Raw genomic sequence first — 15,076 nt, forward strand, 5'->3', positions numbered from 1 at the left:
CCTTGTAATGATTACATCCAAAAGCCTTGGTCATGGCTGAACTGCATGCAGGACAGGCACCTAGGATGCAAAGTCAGAGGAGAGCTCCAGAATTGCTCAGGCCAAGTTCAGGGACAAACCAGGCCCCAGGGAGAGCTAAGAATTTTCAGCAGGGGCCTGCCCTTGACCATCCATTGCTTCCAACAAGCGGCGAGGCTGTCGGACCTAACAAATCCTGCTAGAGTTCTCTCAGAACACCACCGTTCCAGGGTGAGGTGGGGTCTTCCAGGGATAAATAGGTCCTCTCATCTGTCCATCCATCCATCCACCCTTTCATACAACTAACCCACAAATATGTATTCAATTACCTGTGACCTGAGCTATTAGAAATGTTGACACCAGCTAATTCCCCTCATCGTTAGCCAGTGAGTAAAACCCAAGGGCCTCTGGAGTCCCATCATTTCTCAGTCTCATCTCCATGTTGCTTTGAGCTTCCTCCTCCCTTAATTGGTCCCTTACCCATTTCCCATGCCCACATCTGGAACCTCTATTCTCTGGCTCCATTGGTGAAGAAAGTTCCTGTGTAGCCTTCACCTGAGCACAGAAAGATCCCTCTACTCCTAGTCTCCACTGACCCACCCCTGCCTTTGGTTCCAGTGCCTTTTGTCCTGGTGCCCCCTCCCCCTGTCCCATCACTTAACTTGGGATTCAGAGGAAAAGTAGGCATCATCTTACCCTTTGTGATCTTTCTCCTTTTTCTATGTAAAAATTCCTGATTATTTGAGGCTATAAATTCCACCAGTTTCCTCTCCACTCCTCTGGACTATCACCTCTCTGTTGTTGTTAACCTCTCCTCATTCGTGGAAGACTCTGGCACCTGGATCACAATCTTGTTCTCCACTCTACCCCCGAATCCTGCCATTATCCTTGGTGATGTCATTATCCACGTGGGGAACCACACATTTAACACATTGGCTTGTCAGTTCCCTGTCCTCTACTCCAATGAACTTTGAATTCCAATCATCTTACTCTTCCTGTTTGTAAGTTGCACAGAGATTCCAGGTGGAGTCAGAACTGAGCAGGGTGACCAGGGTTCAGCTCCAGAGCACCAGAATTTATAAGGTATATTATAATGATTTTTAAATGTTGTACAAATACTTAAACATCTTTTTTTTTTTCTCTTAGGAAATAGCATCTTCTCCAAACACATTCTAACCTCCAGCCAAGTGGGAGAAGACCTATTTTTAACAGGTAATGTTCAGGACTCTTAGCAGGACCTACAAAAGGCCAAGACTATACCCCCTGGGCCTTGGCACACATTGTTCCACTGGTAACGGCACCTGGCCTGCATATCTTCAACTCCTCCCTCGGTGCTCCACTCCGATGTCATTTCCCTCTCCTCCCTCACACTCCATGTGGTCCCACAGCCCACACACGCACACCTTCATCAAACTGCTCATCACACTACACTGCTGGTGCCTGTCCAGGTCTCAGTCTTCTCACTGTACATGAGCCACATGCAGAAATGCACTGCATCTTATCCATCTCTAAATCCCCAGTGCCACACACAGTAGCCACTTGATAAACATTTGTGGGACAAATGGACGTTTAAAACCCATAAAGTCCAATAGAAGACAAACTATGGTCACCAAAAAGGTAAGGGGGAAGGGATAAATTAGGAGTTTGGGATTAACAGACACATATCACTATATATAAAATAGATAAGCAACACGAACCTACTGTAGAGCAGGGGACTATGTTCAAGTTCTTGTCATCACCTACAATAGAAAAGAATCTAACAATATATGTATATATGTATAACTGAATTGTTTTGCTGTACACCTGAAACTAACATTGGAAATCAACTACATTTCAATAAAAAAAAACAAACCAACCATGAAGTCCAAATGCTGGACACCATAGTGGGATGGACCCCTGACCTTCTCTCACCCCTTTTCCCACTCCCAGTCCTCGCCATCTCAGCTAAAAGCAACTCCATCCTTACAGTTACTCAGGCCCCAAATTTCAGAGTCATCTCTGAATTCTCTCTTCTTCTCATATTTCCCATCCAATCAGTCAGGAAATCCATCCAACCCTACCTTCCAAACACAGAATATGTCCTGAAATCCAGCCTTTCTCACCACCTCCACTGCTCCCACATGGGACTGAGCTATCGTCTTCTGCTTCATGGTCTCCCTGCTTCCATCCTTGCTTTCTCATGAGGGGTCCCCACATGGCAAAAGAATGAAACTTGAAAAATGCCAGTCAGGGCAGATCTGCTCAAAACCTGGAAATGGTCCACGTCCTCACAATGGCCAACAACAGTACATCTTCTGACATCCTCACTCTGCTTCCTCCCCGGGTACCAGCAGGGCGAACTCACATCTTTGCTCAGATGGCACCTTCTCAGTGAGATGCTCCAGCCCTGCCCTCCTGACTCCCTTTCCCTGTCCTGCTTTTTAAACTTTCAGAAGCATTTATCCCTTTTCACACACTGGATGCTACTTATTTATTATGAGTATTACTGAGTGTGCTCTCCTCCCTGAAATGCCAGCTTCATAGAGGCAAGGATCATCAATGATTTTGTTTGCTGATACTCCCAAAGCCCCTGGGAAAAAAAATTTCTGGCACATAGTAGGTGCTTAATACATATGAATATAATTTTTGTTACCCAGAATTAATTTTAAAAGAGTGATTTAGTCCTTTGATGTATCAGTTATTTATTGCTGCCTAACAAAATCCCCCCAAAGTGAATGCCTTAAAAATGATCGTTTATTTTGCTCGGGAATCTGCAATCTGGGCAGAGCTGGATGGGTGCAACTCACTTTGTACCTTACAGCTTCAGGTGCATGAGGTGGCTTGACTAGGGGCAAGTTTCCTATGGCTGCAAGTTAGCTCTTGCTGATGGCTGGGAGTTCAGCAAGGGTGTGAGCTGGGGGCTTCGGCTCCTTTCACTGTGGCCTCTCCCTGGGCTGCTCCGGCTTCCTTACAGCATGGTGGCTGCAGTCTGAGAGCTAACATCCCACCACAACAAGGCAGAAGTGTGTGGGGTTTTCCTGCCTCAGCCTTGGCTAACATGAGGTAACATGTCATGAAATGTTACCTCAGCCATCCTCTATTGGCTCCACCTTTTGGGATGGACAGGTGACAAAGTTCTAGAAGAGCATGTAGGACTGGAGATACTCCCAACATCTTTGGAAATACAACCTGCCACAGAAGGTTAGCCCCGAAGTCTTGTTAACTCATGTCAACCATATTGAAAGGGCACTTAAGAAAGACTTAAGCCAGTCACAAGCCTTTAGGGCTAGAAGAGGTCAAACAGAGATGTTAATGAAGTTAGAGCTTTTTTATGCCAAACTCAAGTGGACAGAGTAATGGACTTGGACTAAAAGCATGTTTAAATCCCAACCTCACCATCACTGTCTACAACCTTGGGAAAGTCATGGAACATCTCTGAGCCTCAGCTTCCCCATCTGTAAAATGGGAATCCTGAACTTATCTTGCCTGCTTGACATTAATAATCGAATAGGCGCATGCTTGAGCAGGTGTTCCCCAAACCACAAAACAGTTTGCTTTATACCTTTACGGGCCAACAATGGGCTAATGGTCATTTGTATTTTTATTCTGAAGCAACCGACCCCAGAGGAGGATGCACTTACTGAGCTGTGGGTGTGGCACCCTGGACCTCATAGCCAGGCCTGCTGGTGATTAACTGTGTGATGTTGAACAACCGTTTAACTTTCCTGAGTCTCAGTTTTGTCACGTGGAGGGGTAAGGCCACCTGCTGTGCTTAACGCTGATAGTTACGCTAAGAACTTGATACAGGTTAGCTCAGAGCCTTATCATAAAGTCCCAATAATGTGGGCTATAGCACTTGGTAATAATTATATTAGTATCTAAGCAGCCACATTTTTATATTAGAAAAAAATAATTTTTGTCAATACAAAAATAAAAGATTTTATTTCAATACAAACTTCAGAAAAAATCGCTGAGCATGCAGAAGAAAATAAAAATCATACCTAAATTTTCCCCCTCAGATTCTCTCTCTCTCTTTCTCTGTCATTTCTAACTCTTTCTCCTCTTTTTTAAAATAAACTTTTATAGGTTTACATTATATCTAGCTCCCTTCAAAGAAGTCGTTTCCCACGGCTGTTTTGGGCAGTGATAAGCAATAAAACAACAAACAATTACAACTTTTCATACTTGCTACGATTTCCTTAAGACAAATCTCTGTGAGTGAAATTTCTGGATCGTTTTCAAGGCTTGGAATCTACAGCACGACTGGCCTTCAGGACATGCCGGACCAAATCCTCCCTGCTCTGGAAGGACACACGCGCCTCTTCCCTTGATGCCCCACCAGTGTTCTTCTTCATCACTGCCATTAGTCGTAGGAGGAAAGAATAGCCCATTTAAGAAAATCACCCTGATTTTATAAGTGAAATTTAAATGTTTCTAATATATTCAGTGACCAATGTATTTCTTCTGCTGGGGTACTCATCTTTTTGTGTTGATTAATAGGACTCATTAAGTAGGAAGGATACAGCATTTTATTAGAAATTTGTGCTGTGTAATTTGCCCTCCTCCAGTTTGTCATGGACATTTAAGGTGCCTTTAGAGGTAAAGTTTTTAAAATATTTGATGTCTAAATCCATCAACTCTTTCTTTTTTTCTTTAAAATGTTCTAAATTTATTTTTTAATTTTATTTTTTTGAAGTGTAATTGATTTACATTAGTTTCAGTTGTACAGCAAAGTGATTCAGTTATACATGTACATACATCCATACATTTTCTTTTTAGATTCTTTTCCACTATATGTTATTATAAGATGTTGAATATAGTTCCCTGTGCTATACTGTAGGTCCTTATTGTTTATCTATTTTATTTACAGTAATGTGTGACTGTTAATCCCCAAACCCTAATTTGTCCCTCCCTGCCCTTCCCACCTTTGGTAACCATGTTTGTTTTCTATGTCTGTGAGTCTGTTTGGGTTTGTAAATAGAATTTGTGTCTTTTTTTTTCAGATTCCACGTATAAGTGATATCATTTGATATTTGTCTTTCTCTGTCTGACTTACTTCACTTAATATGATAATCTCTAGGTCCATTCATGTTGCTGCAAATGGCATTATTTCATTCTTTTTTAATGGCTGAGAAATATTCCATTATACATATAATATACCACAACTTCTTTATCATGTATATGCAAATGGCATTCTTTCTTCCCTTTTTTTTTTTGTCACTGAATCTGAATTCTTATTTCCTTGCAAGAACAAAAGTTTCTTTAAAATCTTTCAGCCCCAAGTGACATGATCAGGAAGAAAGAACTTTGGATGGGAGTCTCGGCATCAAAAATAAATAGTTGCATGAAGCTGCTTGAGATCTGAACCAAACTAAAAACAATAAGGTGGGGGGTTTGAAACATTGTTTGAAGAACCCACTGCCCCCAACTCTGGGTCACTCCGTGGGTCAAGGGAGGGAGGACAGGAGGCCTTGGCCACACCATCTCGGAGCAAGAAGTCATGGCCAGATAGGATCAGATCTGGTTCTGAATACGCCGAACTGCACTAGTGACACCAGAGCTGGGTCCGAGGAGCAGGGCGGGCGGGCGGTGGTCAGAGCACGGCCTTACTTCTGCTGCAGCTCCTTCCTTCTGTTCAGAGCACTGCCAGCACAGAGCCACTTGATCTGGGTCTCGCTGAAGGTGTGGATGGTCTCCTGGGTCCCGCTGGGGTGCTTGATGATGCATTTCAGCGGCTTGCCAGGAGCAAAGTCCTCCAGGCGCTGGGTGGTCGGCTTGTCCACAGGGTGGATCCTGTTGTAGTTGGCTGGGTCAGTGACTGTGAAGGGCAGCAGGCCCTGCTTCTTCAGGTTGGTTTCATGGATCCTGGTGAAGCTGTTGGTGATGATGGCAAGGCTCCAGTGCCGCGTGCTCCCAGTTGGAGCCCTCGCCGTAATTCTCATCTCTGGTCACCACCCACTGTATGCCATGTTCCTTGTAGTAATGGGCAGTGTCGGGGACAGGGCCAACCTCCTGGGTGACGGCGTTGTGTACAGAGTTGGCCTTTCCATTTTTGATGTTGGTGGCACTGATGAGCAGGTTATTAAACATGTTGTCCAGGTGCCCACGGAATGTGAGCCAGGGGCTGGCAGCTGAGATGTGGTCAGTGGCACACTTCCCTTTGACCTTGATGAGGATTTGCAGGTCCTCCAGGTCTTTGCCATCCCACTTGTCAAAGGGCTCCAGGAGCTGCAGGTGCTGGCTGGTGGGACTCACGTCCACCCGCTGCCCACTGCTGTCCTTGGGGGGACGCTGGTAGGTGTCCTGTCCAGGGTCAAACTCTGCCTGGGGAAGCCTGTCTGCATCCGGAGCCTCCAGCTTAAACTTCTTGCCATCCTTGCCCGTCAGGAAGTCAGTCTCTGGGTTGAACTTGAGGGTGCCAGCAATGGCCAGGGCTGTGATGATCTCTGGGGACGTGGTGAAGGCATGAGTCTTGGGGTTCGCATCGTTGCGGCCCATGATATTCCTATTGTAGGAGGTGACGACTGTGTTCTTCTTCCCCTTGATGTCCTTTCTGTCCCACTGCCCAATGCAGGGGCCACAGGCATTGGCCAGGATGATGCCGCCCACATCCCTGAGGATCCATGCATAGCCATCCCACTCAATTGTGGCTCGGATCTGCTCAGAGCCTGGTGTGATGGTGAACTAGGACTTGAGTCCATGAGCCAGCGCCTCCTTGGCTACAGCGGCTGAGCGCCCATGTCCTCATAGCTGGAGTTGGCACAGCTGCCAATCAGCCCTACTCAGATGTCCAGTGGCCACCCTTCCTTCTCTGCCATGCTGCACCCCTCTGCCACCGGATGAGCCAGGTCCAGGGTGAAGGGCCATTGATGTGTGGCTTCAACTCATTGAGGTTAATTTCAATTAGTTGGTCATAATGGCATCCAGGGTCAGGCACCAAGTGATCCTTGAATTCATCAGTGAGGTTGGCAATGTCTGCCTGGCCTGTCTTGTTCAGGGATTTCTTCATCCGGTGGTTGTAAGGGAACACTGACGTGGTGGCCCCGATTTCTGCGCCCATGTTGCAGACTGTCGCCATGCCGGTGCAGGAATGGAGTCTACCCCAGGCCCGTGGTACTCCATGATAGCGCCTGTGCCCTTTCACTATGAGGATACCCGCCACCTTTAGGATCACATCTTTGGGTGAGGTCCAGCCAGAGAGCGAGCCAGTCGGCTTCACACCAATCACCTTGGGGCATTTCAGCTCCCAGGAGATCCCAGCCATGACATCCACTGCATCAGCACCCCCGACTCCAATGCAGATGCCCCCCAGGCCACCGCCCTTGGTGGTGTGGAAATCAGTGCCAATCAGAAGAACTCCAGAGTATGCGTAGTTTTCCAGAATGATCTGGTGAATGATTCCAGAGCCAGGCCTCCAGAAGCCCACGCCATACTTCACACCTGCCATTGCTAGGAAATTATACACTTCCTGGTTTATGTCCTTGGCCCAAGGCAGGTCTTTCTCACCACCGAGCTGGGCCTCGATCAGATGGTCGCAGTGGATGGTGGACGGCACTGCCACTTTGGGCAGTCCACTGCTGATGAACTGCAGCGTGGCCACCTGGGCCGTGGCATCCTGCATGGCCACGTGGTCAGGCTGCAGCCGCAGGTACGTCTTGCCCTGCTCGATCTCCTGATTGGCCGAGTCATCCAGGTGTCCATACACGATCTTCTCTGAGAGGGTCAGAGGCTGGTTCAGTCATTTGCGGACAGTGTTAATGTTCGTCTCTAGCAGGTCATAGCAAATGTATTCATTGGGCTCAAAGTGGCTCATGGCCACCTTGGCCCGTTGGCACAGGACTGAGGCCATGTGGTACTGCCGCGCACCCGGGGCTTTCTGCAGTCAGGGCACCAGTAGGCTGTGAGGCTCTATTTTGTGCACTGACAAAGATGAGGTTGCTTGCAAATGGCATTATTTCATTCTTTTTTAATGGCTGAGAAATATTCCATTATATATATTTAATATACCACATCTTATTTATGATGTATATATATGCAAATGGCATTATTTCATTCTTTTTTAATGGCTGAGAAATATTGCATTTTATATATATATATACACACACCACATCTCCTTTATCAATCCATCAATCCCTTCTTTCATGGTTTCTGCCTTTGATGTCATTCTTGCCATATCGCCAAGACTTTTTAAGAGGTGAGTTTTTATAAGTTTCTGTTGAATTCATTTATTCACTCATTCAACAAATACTTACTGGATGCCTCCTGACGCCAGGCCCTGTCCTAAGCCCTGGAGCATCATCTAAAGCGCAGAGGTGAACTCAGAACAGAAACGTCCATCACAGAGCGGTTTGTAAACCGAAATGAGCAGAACCCCAGACACAGGCTGCTCTGCTGAAAGACCAGCCGCGCAGATGGCTCTGGCCCCGAGCAGGGATCAGAGAGCTGCCGCCCGGGGCCCCAGTTCCCGGCTCTCGGGGCGTCTTGCCGCGAGCGGTGCCTGTGTGAGCACGGCGAGGCTAGGAGAGCCCTGTGTGGGCTCCACGAGCGAGAAGGCTTGAAACGGCACTAAAGAAGGGTTAACAGCCTTTGTTCCACATCCAGGAATACCCACCCCTGATACAATTCTGCATTTCATTGTCAGTTAAATGCAGATACTATCTATGGCCTAGGGCTCTTCCAACTTTCTCGGAATCACAGAGTCTCAGCAAGGGAAGAATTACCCTTCCTTTGAGGGTTTGCACTGCGAAAGCCCTGTGAGTGAGGAAGTAGCATCTCAGGGATACTGCCCCTTGCTGGACCTCACCAGCTCAAGAAAAGTCGCAGTGTCCTCCGTTTGCCGTCCCCATACTGAACAAGCCTCTGATTATCTGTTTGTTACACTTGACTTCTCTCTATCCCCCATTTTTCCTTTTGCAGTGAAACATCATAAATCCGCAGAAAACTCACCCCCAAATTAGTGCCCTGCAAGAAAGGTAAAGGACTTGAGCCCACGGATTCTGGGTCATCCCAGCAAAGACGGTACAGGACAGACTACTCCGCCTGCCCTCAGGACCCTGGTAGGGGAGGCACGGGCTTGTCTGGGCGCAGACAGAGTGCCAGGCCCTACCGGGAAGAGGCCCAAGCAGGCAGCAACCCAAGGAGACCTCTCACCCTCATTTACCGGAACCAACCCGTGCCTGAAATATCACTCACTCGGCTTCACTGCCTGAGTAAATGTCCCCAGGAGACTGGAAGCCGCCAGCAGAGAGGGACAGGCTCTCCTTTGCTCAGCAAAACCCCAGTCCAGCACTGAGTGAATGAATGGATGGGAATCAACCTTTCAGCTAGTCTGCGAATTCCTGGGGGAGGCGGGCAGGGACCTTGACTCATGACTTGTGTGGGACAAAGGATTTTGCAATGAATAAATGTTTGTTATTTCTAGCTCACATTAGATCTCAGAATGAGGGAGCAGCCATTCGCTTTTGAGAGGAGAAAGCCAGCCCGAGGCCCTCCAGCACGTGCACGAGAGACAGGCAAATATGACCTGTGGGAAATACAGGTGGAAAAGAAAAGGCCCTGCATGCGGGACAGACTTCGGCCCCACTAACCATCTAGTCTGGAGCCAGCCCTAACACACGTGGTTCCTGAAAAAAGTCTTTCCAAAGCTGTACTTCTCACTCAAAACATTGCTGAAGGATCACCTTCTGGAGGCCAGAAGTTTGAAGTTCTGGCAAAGTGGGTCTTGTTCTGGAGGCTGGGAGGGAAAATCCATTCCAGGCCTCTCTCCTGGATTCTGGTGGTTTCTGCAGTTCTGTGGCCTTCCCTGGCTCGCAGGTACATCACTCCAATAATTCTCTGCCTCCGTCTTCACCTGGCCTTTCTCTCAACCCTCTCATGTTCTTCATAAGCGACTCCACTTGCATTTGACCTCCTTGTATTTGACCTCCCGTGCCTACTGAATGGCGAACTCCTCCACGTGTGACGCTAGTTTACTTGGGCCTTTGATACCCCTCAACGTGACCCCACCCCGCACCCTTATATGGGCTGCCAGGTGCTCCCAGGCTGCCAGGCTGGCTCCCTGAACTGGATCTGAGCTCTCCTGACAAACATGCCTTCCTCCTCACGCTCACAGCGCTGGCCCGAGGGCCATCTTTCCACAGCCAACTTTCAGCCTTTAATTTCTCCACATTTGGTGTCTCCGAGCACGGAGACCCTAACAAGAAATTACTGTTATTTCGCTCCTTTATTATAACAAGATACAATATAATAATAAGATATGATTCTCTTATACTATATGTTTATATTATATCAGATATAAAGCTGTATATTACAGATGTGAAATTCTCATATCCCACTTAACCCCAGAAATGACTCGGTGAGGTCAGCAGGGAGCACTATTCACACTTTTCAGATGAGGAAAGTGGAGCCCCAGGCATGTGTCAAGTTAAGCAGTGCAGTGGCCTCCGGGGGAGGAGGCAGGGTGCAGGCGGTCAGGGATGTGTTGTCCACAGAGAATTTAAAGCCAAGAAAAAAGGTCAGTGATGAATACCCTCTCCCCTGGGTGCCCCACTGATGCTGGGAATAGAACCCTGCCGTGGGGGTCCGTCTTGTCCCTCTCTGCCTCGGCCCCTCAGAGGTCAGGGCAAGGTGATTTTAGACGTGTCAGGACGGGCAGCATCCCACACACTCAGCTCACAGTCAGGAGAAACTAAATCCTTTCTCAAGTGGATGCGGAGGGTCCGCTTGGGGTAGGGTGGGGCCACCAAAGGCATCGCATTAGAGCTGAGGATTCTGGATTTTGGCGGCACGTTTTACCTCTCTATTCTGTGCCAGACATTTCTGTGCAGCCTTTGATTTAGCTTAAAATACAAGTGATTATATCTTCCATAATTCTTACTACTAGATAAGCCTTACCCTATCCTCACTCTATTCCTGTCCCAGCCCATCCTGCCACACTCATCTCGGCACCGATCCTTCCTCTCAACGGCCGGATCATCCCTTTCTCCAATCCCATCCCTTCCACTCACCCCACACTTTCAAATCATGGAAATTATTCCAACCAATTCATGGGGGTCCCTGTTTGTTTGCTTTCCCCTGGTTTCACAGAGAAAAAAGAAATCCTCTTCAAATTTTAAGACAGAATACCAACACAATAAAATCTAACTGCACTCATGTTTTTGGTACAAACAGCCTGCCGGTTTTAAGCGTAAGTTATACGGGGATGAATTGGGGTCCTTGCTGGAAAGCCAGCGTTTCTTCCCTCCTCGAGTTTTCAATCGCTCCTGGGGTGCAATGCACGTTATGGCCACACAGGGGCGCTGTTGCCCTTGAAAACCACCATGCTTCAGCCGCCTTCGTCTCCAGTTAGAAAGCCCAGCTAGGATCTGGGATTGTGAAATTGATTTCTTATTTCTTTTAAATTAATAATCATCGGTGTTCTGAATAACTGCTTAATTTCCTACTTCCAGAGGTAAAGATCTGAAGTCTGTTTGATGTCGTTTATAGCATTTTCCAGAGGCAAATAATGAAGGCCCAGGGAAACCTTTGGTTATAGCTAATGTCACTTCTGAAGGTTTTCCATGAGTTTAAAAGTGTTCCTGGACCTTCAGGTTATATGGATTAAATTAACATGTTAATTGTGGCGGGCCAAAAGATAAAAGGGAAAAGAATGAGTGGGTAGGAAAGAAAAGGACAGTGGGAGGGGTGAGCAGAGTCAGCCGAGGCTGGCAGGAACCACATTATGCCAGGTCTCATCAATTATGCAGTGATGATGACTGTAATTAAAGAAGCGTAATTAAGCCGGAGGTTGCAGAATTTAGGAGACTGGGGATGGGAGGGCCCGCTTCTTCAAAGCATCTGTAGCAAACTTTGATTCCTCAAATCCTCAGCTTCCTTTAGGATGTGTGTCTGCTTCTCCTTGTCTGTGATCCTGGGCAGTATCTGGCTAAGACTAACTCCAAAGACAGGCCATATATTTGCAGAGCCTCGTGGAGAACATGTTATAAAGAAGTGAAGCTTTTCTGGCATCGTGAGAGCCTTGTTACCCACATGCTTGCACTGGGTGAAGAGTACAAAGGAAATGTGGGGCAAGCTCTAGATTTGAGATTCAGCTCTGCCACTAATTGATTATCACTGCATTGCTCAAGGCATTTGGCCAAGTCTTGGGTCGGTCATCTGAAAACTGAGGGGTTTGGCTAAACTGACTTCTGAGTCTAATGCCCCTCCCCTTCCCAGCTGGCCCACTGGCGACAGCCTTCGTGGCCTTCCGGTCCATCTCTGTCTCACACCCACAGGCCGCCAAACTGAATCATTTACTGCACCCTGAACCAAACCTGCCTTTCCTATCTGTCCTCTTTTGCTCATCTTCCCCTGCCTGGAGGGTCCTTCCTTCCCTCCACTCCATTTCCAGGTTCTACTCCTAGTTCAAGTCCCAGTGCAAAGGCCACCTCCTCTGAGAAGCCTTCCCTGATACTGTGGGTGCAAGGACTCTCCCTGTCCTTAAATGAATTTTCAGGACTTCTATCCTTCTTTTTTAGCACCTACCATTTTCTCTCTTGTGTTATAATTATTTCCAGAGCCTTTTTGTGCCAACTGGTTCTTTAGGGCCATGCTTTGCATCGGATTCTTCCATCCCACAGAGTCCAGCCGAGTGGCCAGCACACAGCAGGAACCCAGGAGATGGGTGATTGAATCAACAATCACATATGCACACACACATTGTATTTTGTGTGGAGGATCTGGACTCAATTTAAACACTCTGATGTCCGGCTGACAGGACTGGGTCCTGGCGTCCTCCCTGGTCTCCCTCCCCCAGCACAGGCGATCTTTGCACTGTGGTTAGTGCCATGACTCCAGAGCCAGGCTGCCCAGGTTCATAGCCTGGCTCTGCCACTTACAAGCTGTGTGACCTTGGGCAAGTTACAGAACTTCTCTGTGCCTCTCCATCGCCCCACCCCTGTGCTGAAGATGCTGACAGCAGTGACTTTCCATGGATGCTGTGGGGATAAGATCAGCTAGTGCTCGTAATGCACTTGAAAAAGTACCACCTGTAAAGCAAGCTGTCCATCAGTGCTACCTTGAATACTATTTTTATGATTACTAATTATAATACAAACATCCCCGGACTTCTCACCAATTAGCAGTGTCTTGCTTTCATGGTAAGAAAATGACAATCCCCTTGTGTTTATCCCTGTGCCTGTTCACCTGCCTGGCTGGCTTCACTGGCGTCCCCTGCTGCGGCCCAGGGAAATACCAGCCAAGCAGCCCGCCCCTGGGTGGGCTCCAGTTTTGCATCTTCAGAGAGAACTTGTGTTTGGCAAAAGCCTTGAGTGCATGGAAAACAGATTAACTCGCTCTCATTCCAGCCTGCCACTGGCCATTTGCTAAACTGCACAATTTGATAATGGCAGGTGCCCTGCCCCCTACTCCCAGGCCAGCCCAGGCACCAGCCTTGGCTCTTGTCTATATGGAATTGTGGCTGTCGTTCACCTGACCACAAGTGACATGCATCCTCTCAGCAGATGTGTGCTTTTATCTGCTGGGATTCAAGGACAGAAGAAGACAGGGAAAGGGGTGGAGAGGTGAGAAAGGATGGCAACCTGGCAGAATAAATATATGCTTCAGGTCACCTTCCAAGAAGGGAGGTCTGGGACATTCTCTCTCGGGCTTAGAGCTGTGGGCATGCCTCCCTATCCTTGGGCCAGCTCCGTCTGCAGCCTGGCTGCACTATTATTGCAGAACAGAACAAATGGAAACCCTTTCCCTATCTTTCTGACCCTGCTCTAATTCCCTCCTACCCTCTCCCAATTCCATCTCCTGGCAAAGAAGTTTCTTTGCAGTTTAGACACTGGCACTAAAAGAGCAGATGATGTCCGCCCCATGGACGACCCCCACACTGCCTGGATCTGGTAAAACGGTAGCGTCGGCGGGATGTCTGGGCTGGGGGCGGGGCTGATGGAGAAAAGGAGGGAGGATGGGGAAGCAGGAGAGCCTACCCTGACCTCCTGCCTCCAAGCCCTTGGACCTCCCCAGGTACCCATAACCACCTCTACGTTAGCCTGAAAGCACAGCCTTAGACCTGCTGATCAAAAGCCCGGGTCCAGAAGGATGTGCAGGTACGCAGTCCACTTGCTTCTCATTCCAGACGTGGAAACTGAGGCTTGAAGAGGTGAGAAATACTCATAGCACCAACAGAGCTCTGTCGACGTGCACCGTTCCACGTGCTTTACACAGGAGCTCATGGGAGCCTCACAGCTGCTCTGTCAGGTACTACTGTGTGCATATTTTATGTCTGTTTCGTTGGTGAGGAAACTGATGTACAGATTTGCTAAGTCGTTCGTCCAAGATCACCTGGCCAGTGAGTGGCTGAGCTGGGACTCGAACCCGCACCAGCTCCGCAGTCCATGCTCCCCACCGAGTCATCCTGCCTCCCCAGGAGTGATTTATTTGTAGTTGTACTATTAACATAGGGTGCCAGAGGGTCAAGAAGTCTCCAAATCCAGGCACCCTACTGTCTGGGGAAGAAAAATAGTAAACCCAAGGTCTTCAGCCTGGCTTTTTGCCCTTGTCCAGTGAATGCCAAACTGCCTTTCCAGGCTCAGCTGCTCTCTTCTCCCAAGTGCCCTGAACCCTGGTCAGGTGCCGGCTGAGGGAGGGAATGGATGTGAGCGAATAAATGAAGGAGATGAAGGGTCGGACCTTCCCAGGCTTACCGGCCGGCAGGTCCTCCTGCGGACAGGGGATGTTTCACAGTGACATCATCAATATCTTGACAGATCTTTCCAGTCCTTTCAGAGCCTGGTGCCTGTCACCCAGCTCAGCTGGCAGGGGCATTCCCGAAACCAGGACACTGGCTGTCGCAAGCCATTTCTCCCCTTTGCACAGATGTCACAGTTGGTGCAATGCTGATCGGTCCCCAAAGGGTTAAGTTCCTTTGCCGGTGCTCACAGCAGTAGCCGAAGTGGTAAGTAAAAGAAATAAGGATGCTAGCCGCCAACATGTCCTGAATGCTTCCCACGCGCCAGGGCCTGTTCTAAGCATTTCACTTGCACCAGTTAACCTGTCTCATCCCTACAGTGATGGGGGTCTTCACACCGTCATT

The 15,076-nt window shown here is 48.2% G+C and overlaps 1 protein-coding gene and 1 pseudogene across 4 annotated transcripts in view; both read right to left on the reverse strand.

The window, feature by feature from the left end:
* The window catches only part of RGS6 (regulator of G protein signaling 6), a 479,758-nt gene that overhangs the window by 111,189 nt on the left and 353,493 nt on the right, over positions 1–15,076 (reverse strand). The window lies entirely within an intron of this gene.
* Positions 4,955–7,525, reverse strand: LOC105074726 (aconitate hydratase, mitochondrial pseudogene; annotated as a pseudogene).

Source organism: Camelus bactrianus, chromosome 6, assembly GCF_048773025.1.
Source record: "Camelus bactrianus isolate YW-2024 breed Bactrian camel chromosome 6, ASM4877302v1, whole genome shotgun sequence".
Classification (NCBI taxonomy): domain Eukaryota; kingdom Metazoa; phylum Chordata; class Mammalia; order Artiodactyla; family Camelidae; genus Camelus; species Camelus bactrianus.